This window comes from Engraulis encrasicolus, unplaced genomic scaffold (genome assembly GCF_034702125.1).
Source record: "Engraulis encrasicolus isolate BLACKSEA-1 unplaced genomic scaffold, IST_EnEncr_1.0 scaffold_46_np1212, whole genome shotgun sequence".
Taxonomy (NCBI): Eukaryota; Metazoa; Chordata; class Actinopteri; order Clupeiformes; family Engraulidae; genus Engraulis; species Engraulis encrasicolus.
The window spans coordinates 331,872-340,895 of NW_026945775.1; the positions used below are offsets into that span (position 1 = coordinate 331,872).

At 40.1% G+C, this 9,024-nt stretch overlaps 1 long non-coding RNA gene across 1 annotated transcript; it reads right to left on the reverse strand.

The window, feature by feature from the left end:
* Window positions 1–484: 484 nt before the first annotated feature.
* LOC134444136 (uncharacterized) lies at window positions 485–4,330 on the reverse strand. The gene is made up of 4 exons (XR_010033885.1): window positions 4,233–4,330; window positions 3,601–3,712; window positions 3,452–3,505; window positions 485–999 (listed from the first exon to the last, which is right to left on the reverse strand). It is a non-coding gene; the product is annotated as an uncharacterized LOC134444136 (long non-coding RNA).
* Between the last annotated feature and the right edge of the window lie 4,694 nt (window positions 4,331–9,024).

Sequence of the window (9,024 nt, forward strand, 5' to 3'; positions counted from 1 at the left end):
GCCCCTATATTGTCTTATATTATGAGGGGCCCTGGGTGTAAGAATGGGCCCCTGAAACATAGGTTGGCTGAACCGGAACCTGGTATCTGGCAGGGCCCCTATATTGTCTTATATTATGAGGGGCCCTGGGGATCAGAATGGGCCCCTGAATAATGTCATTGCAGGGCCCCTGAATCATTGGTTATATAATTATTACATACTTGCATATTTTGTATGGCAATGGTTTTGAAACATAATAAACAGCCCTGTCTGATCAACAAGTAGGCCTAATTGAGTCATCATGTGTGTGCCAGGCCAGCTAATTTTTTTATTCTTCATATTCGCTGTGATCATCCCCTCATTTACAGTTTTTTTCAATCGCTAACAAGCGCTTACCCATACTTTGGATACTTTTTCTAAACTCTTAACACAGACAACCACCAACCAAGCGCAATTGGCCAAACATTTAATTTTCTTCTCAAAAGCACACACTGTTAAATATACACAAAGTACTCATTTCAAAATAGATCACATCTTTTTCTGTACACACTCACTTTACCAAAACACTAGATATATGGCTCAAAATGAAATACATCTGTCAAAAAATAACACATGTTGTCATTTCACAAGGTACATTGAGTCAATCAAATAACACAAGACTTCAAAACACTGGCTATTGAGAACATTACAAAAGTTGCATAGACTTTTATGTTTCAGTTTTACATGTAGCCTATTGCATGAATTTAAATTATGCAATTCACTGCTTGCACTAAATTTCCAAATGCAACAGGACTGTGACCTCATATGTTGTTGACATTCAAGATGATTCCAGTAAGACACATTTTTTTACTCTTGACTACAGGAGGTACAGTACATCTACTGTTTATAGTATGATAGAACATATAAAATTCCAATATTACTTACAGAAAGTGAACAAAATATCATGAAACAAATACACATTACAGTAAAGCACAAACAAGACGGTTGCCTAGGGTGCCAAATGTCTTGGGAGGATAAAGCCTGAAAGTCCCAAAGAATTAGAACATTACTGTGAGACATTAAAAAACATCAAAACATTACAGTAAACCTTACACTGACAATGCTGTCAATGGTATTCATAGCCACTCAGTATATGTAGGACAGTAGATCTTGGATACAATTGAAGATACTGTGTTTACAGATGCTAATTTTGAAAATCCACAAAAGGAATGGGGGTGCTTCCCAAGGGCAAATGGACTAGAACCGGCCCTGAAATTACTGAATCTATAATACCTTGCCATGTTTACTGTATTTACTGTCATTTATACCAATCTCGGCAGATGTGTTATAGAGTGATAAATACAATTTCTAAACATGATACGGTAATTTTACATCAACATGAATTACATAAAGATTTTGTTAGGCCTATAGACATTCTTCTCATAAACAAACAGTTCTTTCCAACTGTTGCAAAAGCATTTTCATTCTGTGATTTTGAGACCGATTCTTTTACTGTAAAAACTGTTGTCAAAAACTCAATAAAAGCAAACATACAGTTTTTTTCAATTGCTAACAAGCACTTACCCATACTATGGATACTTTTTCTAAACTCTTAGCACAGACTACTACCTACCGAACACAATCTGCCAAACAGTTAATTTTGTTCTCAAAAGCACACACTGTTAAATATACACAAAGTACTCATTTCAAAATAGAAAACATTGTTTTCTGTACACACTCACTTTACCAAAACACTAGAAACATGGCTCAAAATTAAATACGTCTGTCAAACAATAACACTTGTTTTCATTTCACAAGGTACATTGAGTCAATCAAATTACACAAGACTTCAAAACACTGGCTATTGTCAACATTACAGAAGCTGCATAGACTTTTACGTTTCAGTTTTACAGGTAGCCTATTGCATGCATTCAAATCATGCAATTCACTGTTTGCACTAAATTTCCAAAGGCAACAGGACTCTGACCTCATGTGTTATTCAATTTGATTCCGGTACAAAGCATTTTTTACTGTTGACTACAGGAGGTACAGTAGAAAAACTGTTTATATATGATAGAACATACAACGTTTTGCAATGTTACTTACAGTGAACAAAATATAATGAAACAAATACATATAAAAGCACAAACAAGACGGTTGCCTAGGGCACCAAATGTCTTGGGAGGATAAAGCCTGAAAGTCCCACAGAATTAGAATGTCACACAAAATACATAAAACATTACAGTAAACCTTACACTGACAATGCTGTCAATGGTATTCATGGCCACTCAGTATATGCAGGTACCACAGTAAATCTTAGATCAAATTGAAGACACTATGTTTACAGATGTGAATTTTGAAAATCCACAAAAGGAACGGGGTGCTTCCCAAGGGCAAATGGACTAGAACTGGCCCTGGAATTATTGGATCTATAATACCTTTTCATGTATTTCCAAATCATGACTTCATGGACAGCATTGACTTCAGACGTTACCTGTATTTACCATAATTTATACCAATTAAGGCAGATGTGTTGACAGAGTGATATATACAATTTCTAAACATGATGAATTATGAAGATTTTGTTAGGCCTATAGACATTTTTCTCATAAACAAACAGTTCTTTCCAACTGTTACAAAAGCATTTTCATTCTGTGATTGTGAGACAACTTTTTACTGTAAAAATTGTCAACAGAACCGAACAACTAAAATTGGAGGTTTTCTTCTACTTTTATCAATAATCTGTTTACTGTACTCTTGCTAATGTCACGCAAAGGCATATGTACTGAAATAAGGATTTGGATGTTGTATTTCCAGTTTTGACACACTGTGTGAAAGCATTTGAAAATAAGCCATAAAAGAAACATTGTTTTGTAGCTGTGGTTATCCTGTGTGTAAAGGAAATGTTAGCATTTTAGAAATGCATTCACTGACTGCTAATTGTGTGAAAAAGGCATGTAATGTGTCAACTGCATGGCCATGGAAAGCCCTTGGTGTGTTAACTGCGCTAAGAGTTTTGCAAATGTCGCTGAAGATTGGACAAAAGCTTATTAGCAATTGAAAAAAACTGTAATTGGAGGGTTTTCTTCCACTTTTATCAATAATCTGTTTACCATACTCTTGCTAGTGTCATGCAAATGCCTTTTTACTGAAGTAAGGATTTGGATGTTGTATTTCCAGTTTTGACACACTGTGTGAAAGCATTTGAAAATAAGCCATAAAAGATACATTGTTTTGTTGCTGTGGTTATCCTGTATGTAAAGGAAATTTTTTAATTTTAGAAATGCATTCATTGACTGCTAATTGTGTGAAAAAGGCATATAACGTGTCAACTGCATGGCAATGGAAAGCCCTTGGTGTGTTAACTGTATTAAGAGTTTTGCAAATGTCGCTGAAGATTTGACAAAAGCTTGTTAGCAATTGAAAAAAACTGTAAGCAAATACAACATCAGAACAATCATAAGAAAACGGCTTTACATGCAAAGCAACTCACCTTATGGTCCTGGTTCTTCATGAGAAGCTCCTGTAGTCTGAGCAGCCCTTCTTTCTGTAATGGTTAACAAACAATATGTTTTTTGACATGTTTTACATGACTATGGCAGCAGAATGGACAACAGATTGTGGGAAAATGTTAAATCTTACTCTGTATAGGTTTATGCGACGTTCCTTGACCTGGGCGCTGAGAAACCAGCTGCCCTCTCGAGTCCCGTTTCCGCCACACCACAGAAGATTCGCCGGACTTCTTCCTCTTCGTCTACAGGCAATTTAAATAAATAAAAACACACAAAACGTGTATTACAACAAAGCCAATGGGAAATGTGGTCTTTCATAGGGTCCTATTAATATGAATAGAATTGTATTTACTCTCAATGGTTGGTCTATATCAGACCGCTGTCAATGGCAACAAGACTTTCCACTGCTAAAGCGACTTTTCAACAAGACTAATTAATCAGCTGCTGTGATAGACAACACCTGTTGTCTAGGCTACCTGTTGCCTATCGGTGTTCCACAACGGCACTGTTTTGTTTTGCGCGGCAACAATCTTTTGACATGAAAAATTATAATAAACGTAACATTAAATAAAGAAATGTCACCGCCATGTGTGTGCATAATTTCAGTATATCCATATAATAAGCGGTTTAACGTTCAGCGAGTCGGTCGCTTTGTGGAATAGCAGCACTTCAGAGAGAATCGACCCTGTCTGTCGTGCTGCTATTCCACGGTAGCGACCTTCTCGCCGAACGCTAACCCTTACTTAATCCCCCCCTACTTACAGGTTGTTTGGTGGTGTCGCCTTCTGGATCCAAGTCCTCTGTAAGCTGTTTCGCTTTATCCATCAGCTCGTCAAGAGACATGATGTATGACGGAGAAAGATGTCCTGGAGAGAGAATGAAATGAAGTCAAAAAGAGGGCTGTGAAAAAGTGCCTTTTGGTCTTGGACCCGTCGAGTTTTTCCACCTACTCTAAAACAGAAAGACCAAAGGGAAGGGGTGATAGAGAGCGAGAGAGCAAGAGGCAGAGAGAGACAGAGAGATTACAAATACATAGAAATCACTGGTTTAAGTAAATAAATTGCAATAGTGTGGGAAATGTTTACTGAGTTGCACGTCAAAATCAACACCACAGGACCATGCCTGTCGCAATTGTTGTTGCTAACCAGTTAGCAGCTAGTGAGGAAATTTAACTGCAACCAGCATAGCTACCTTTGATGTCAAGGCGAAGAGTATAAGAAAACAAGTTTAATTGTGTAATCCAAGTTACTCGCGCCATCGTCAATGGTGTTAGAACTAGGCAAAATGCGCAACATCAACAAAACCGCGCAACCGAAAGAATGCATCAAATAAAACAAAGGTGTGGTTCGTGTCATTTCAGATGTCTGCAAACCATGACTTACCTCCTCCACACTGTTTTTCTCTTAGTTCTAGCTGTTCGTCTTCTCCAGCAGTCCTCGGTCGTCCGTTTTGAAACTGAAGACTTGTAGGTAGACAGAACATAGAGCTCGAAAGTCCCGCCCCTTAGTTCCGCGTTTCACGGGACCTAAGCTGACCATCTAACAACATGGTAGAGAGTAAATATCTTCTGATCTCAGTCATGATATGCGCTGGGCTACAAATATGCTGTTTAAGAGGCTAGATAAAGATTATTCATGCAGAAGTATCAATGTTTTGTTCCGAGGCCGTCGGCATGAAAAATGTGAAGAAACACAGCTTTCTAAAAAGTTTGGGGGTTCGTACGAAAAATTAAGCAAAAATATCAGAAACAACATATATGGACCTCGTGGCACAACTCGAAGGGGATCGAAATATCACTTCAATACCGCCATTGGATTACATGCTACGATTTTCGGCTAAAAACGCTGTTGAGGTCCCATGAAATCGGGGGAAATGACGTCACTTTCGAGCTCTATTAAGTACAAGGGCCCTGAGATTTGTAACGCCCCCTTGGATCACAACTTCCGGTTTGTAGGGGGGCAGGCACATAGACATAGATAATGGGCAGGCAGAACAAGTCATTTGTGGGCAGGCAGAACAAGTCCTTTTCCACTGCTTTCCTGAAACATGACGTCAAAGCTGTTGCTTCAGAGACGGTTTAGATCGCTTAGGCCTAAACAGGTTCTTTTTTATTGATAGGCTAAATAATTAGACTATGGTTTCTCATAACATGCACGTGAATAAGTGTAAAAACCAAACAGCCATCATGCTGTGTTTTCAAAAGAGAACTTCATGGAGAATTAGGTTAATAGTTATATATCATAACATTGGCATGGTTTCGTATTCATGGAGGGAGCATTTTGAACAACAACATGCTGGTAAAATACAATAAATGAAACAGATAGGCATCAAACACTTTATTTGATAAAACAGGTGGTTGAACACTGCTTCATATAACCATATGAAGAGGGGGAAATTCATGTAACAATCATCACAGATTGTCCATTCGGAACAGGAAACATGAATAAAATACAAAAAACACATCTGACACAGGGGAATGTATCCTAACCAAGGACTGTGAAACATACCTTGATAAACTATGAACCAAGAGAAAGACGATATGTAATAAAAGTGCAACCAAAGCAACACATTTCTAAACCTATGTACCAGGAGCTGTGGAGAAGTTGGCCGAATTGAACAATAACTAATACAAGGTACATTAGGCCTATTACAAGCATACACATGTACAAATCAAACACAATGCCACCAGGGGTTAAGGTCCACCTTAACCCTCTGGGGGCATTGTGTTTGCATTGTGGGCATAAATAAACGTAGACTTATTTTATTAATCCCAAACAAAGTACAGTACAGTATACATCGGGTGATGATGACGGGGGAAAGAAATCCCTATCGCTCCACATTATAACAAGTTACAACATCAAGAAGACGTAGGTCTAAAAACTCATATATTTGCACAAGCCAATTAGAGACGTACATTGCAATGTGATCGGGGGGGTGGGGGTGGGGGTAGCAATCAGAGTCAATCAGTCGGCGTTGAAGGTTGGAGGAGGGGGGGTTGGTTGTAGCAATCAGATTCAAGGGCTATGTCTCAAATGGCGCACTTTTGTCAGTGCACTGACAGTCAGTGCATAGTGCACACAGTGCACTGAGGTCTTTAGTGCATAGTGTCGAGGAAAAATGTGAGCACTTTGCACTGTGCCCTCGCTGGAAGTGACGGCTGAGCATGCCATTAGCTTGCCAAAATATGAGTTGGCTACTGTTTACAATGTGCAGCGTCTGGTGCTTGTATTTTCATGTCCTTCACCCCAAAGGACAACAATCACACATACAATACTTTGGTTGGCATGTAAAGGTTGGTGTCCCATCAATATTACTTACAGAATTAGGAGACTGTTGACCAAACTCCTCTACTGAACTGAATGCCACATTTCCTCCCTGTCATTGTCAACATGGCCGCCGTTTAGTGCGTGCAGTGTCCATCATTCAAGTACTGCATTTTCCCGCTATTGTTAGGGGATCATCTTGGCACTTTCAGTGCACTGGCTCAACTGAAATTTTCAGCGTGAGTGCCCTAGGCACTGAAAAACAGTGCCCGAAGTGCACAAGTGCGGCATTTGAGACACGGCCAATCAGTCGGCGTTGAAGGTTGGGGGAGGGGTGGGACCTGGGGTCTACTTCATCCACTGTGAGCTTGGCCTCAGCCGCCGTGGAATTCAAGTGTGTTTGGCCCATATCTCTCTCTCTCTCTCTCTCTCTCTCTCTCTCTCTCAGCAGAAAACGTAGCTAGAGATGTTGGAGATTGTGATCGCATCTCCAGATCCCACACGTCCACTCCGCTGCCATAACACTGCAATAAATGAACAGAACTGTGTCAATATGGTCGCCACTCTTTTTTTCATTACCTTGTTAATAACAGGACAAAGTGTGCTCTGAATGAAGTTCATCATTGGGCAATGTTATGATCATTTGAAACAGGCAACAAGATACAGTGGTGCTCATATGTTTACTAGAGGTGCTTAACTCGAATCTTTGAGGCGTCCGGATTGATTGGATCATTCCAAGCAGGGTATCCGGATTAGACGGATCACTCGGATCACACGGATCACTTATTTAAAATAAATAAAAATAAATAATAATAATGTATTTTTTAAAACGTTTCTGCCGTTAAGTAGCTATGCGCCTCGCCTTTGTTGTTCCATTTATCAATTCACGTTGATAAATCAAAGAGTAAGACAGTTTGATCAACAAAACTCACTTTATGAATGTCACAGTTCCTAAACTCATGCTGAGATCCGACCCACCTGGGTCTCCTCACGAAACATGCACCCACAACTCGAACAGCCTTTGGCAGCAGTGAAACGGCATGTTCCTTATTTTGCAATAAATAATGTGTGTGTTTGTATTTAAGAAGACTAAAAGTCAAATATTAGGGAGCAGAAGTCTCGTTGAGCAGGGACAGTCAGGAGGCGAGCAGCAGATGACCACTCGCTTCCGCTGCCGAGTTGCCTTGCGACTCGCACACTCGTGGCAAAAACGAAACTTAAGCGTTGATCCGATCCGTAGGGGATTCGCTGCTACCAACAACTCATTCAGGATTCGTCTCACCGTGTCGCCGAGGGCGCCGCTGCTGAGTGACTCGGACGAGGGGAGTGACAGCAGTGGCTTTAAAGACTGTACGCTGTAACGCAGTATGTGATAGTAGAGTCACATCTGTAGACTATAATTTCCCTAAGAGTAGCCTACAGACTGAGATGTTAAAGCGTTGGCAGAGCACTGTTAACATTAAGAAATGTAGACCTCAACAGAGTCAGAAGCACACACATAGGGAGTGGGGATCCGCTACTCAATTGGCCACAACAGGCTGGACGGATCAAACAGGCTCGATGAATGACGAGGCGGGAGTTGGTTCAGTTTTACTCAGTGAGTGTTCGTGACTGAACAGCATACTAGGGAGATTAGAGAATATCTGTTGTAGTCAACTAAAGAGGATATATTCCGGTTTCACAATTTCTCGCGCTGTAACTGCCATTTTGTAATGAAATGCCGTCTGATTCGCCTTTGGCGGATCAATGCACGACGGTCTGTTCGGATGAGGTCTTGATCCGGCTCTCCAACCGGATCCTCCGGGTTCAGATCAGCGCTAATGTTTACATGTACCCCAGCAGAATATACGCTTTCTTGGCAATTTCTCACAAAATATGAAGGATTGCACAAAACTTTTTTTTTCACTCATTGCTAGTGACTGGCTTAAGATATGTATTATCAATCTTCTATGTTTACTCTTTCAAAAGCATGATCACAACCCAAACTACCCAAATGACCCTGTTCAAAAGTTTACATACCCTAGTTTCTGATGCTGAATATGGCCCTGTTTAACGTCAGGGACCGCTCTAAATTGTTTGTGGTAGTTGTGGATAAGGCTCTTAATGTTCTCAGATGACAAAACAGCACATTCTTCCTGGCAGAATGGTTGTTTCCTATAATAATTTTGGGAACCTCATATTTGAAGTTTCCCCTGAATGGCTCAATGATGTTGAGATCAGGAGAGTGAAACAGTCGCTCAAAAACTTCATTTTATTCTTTGTGAAGCTAACGGGTTGATTTGGCTTTCTGT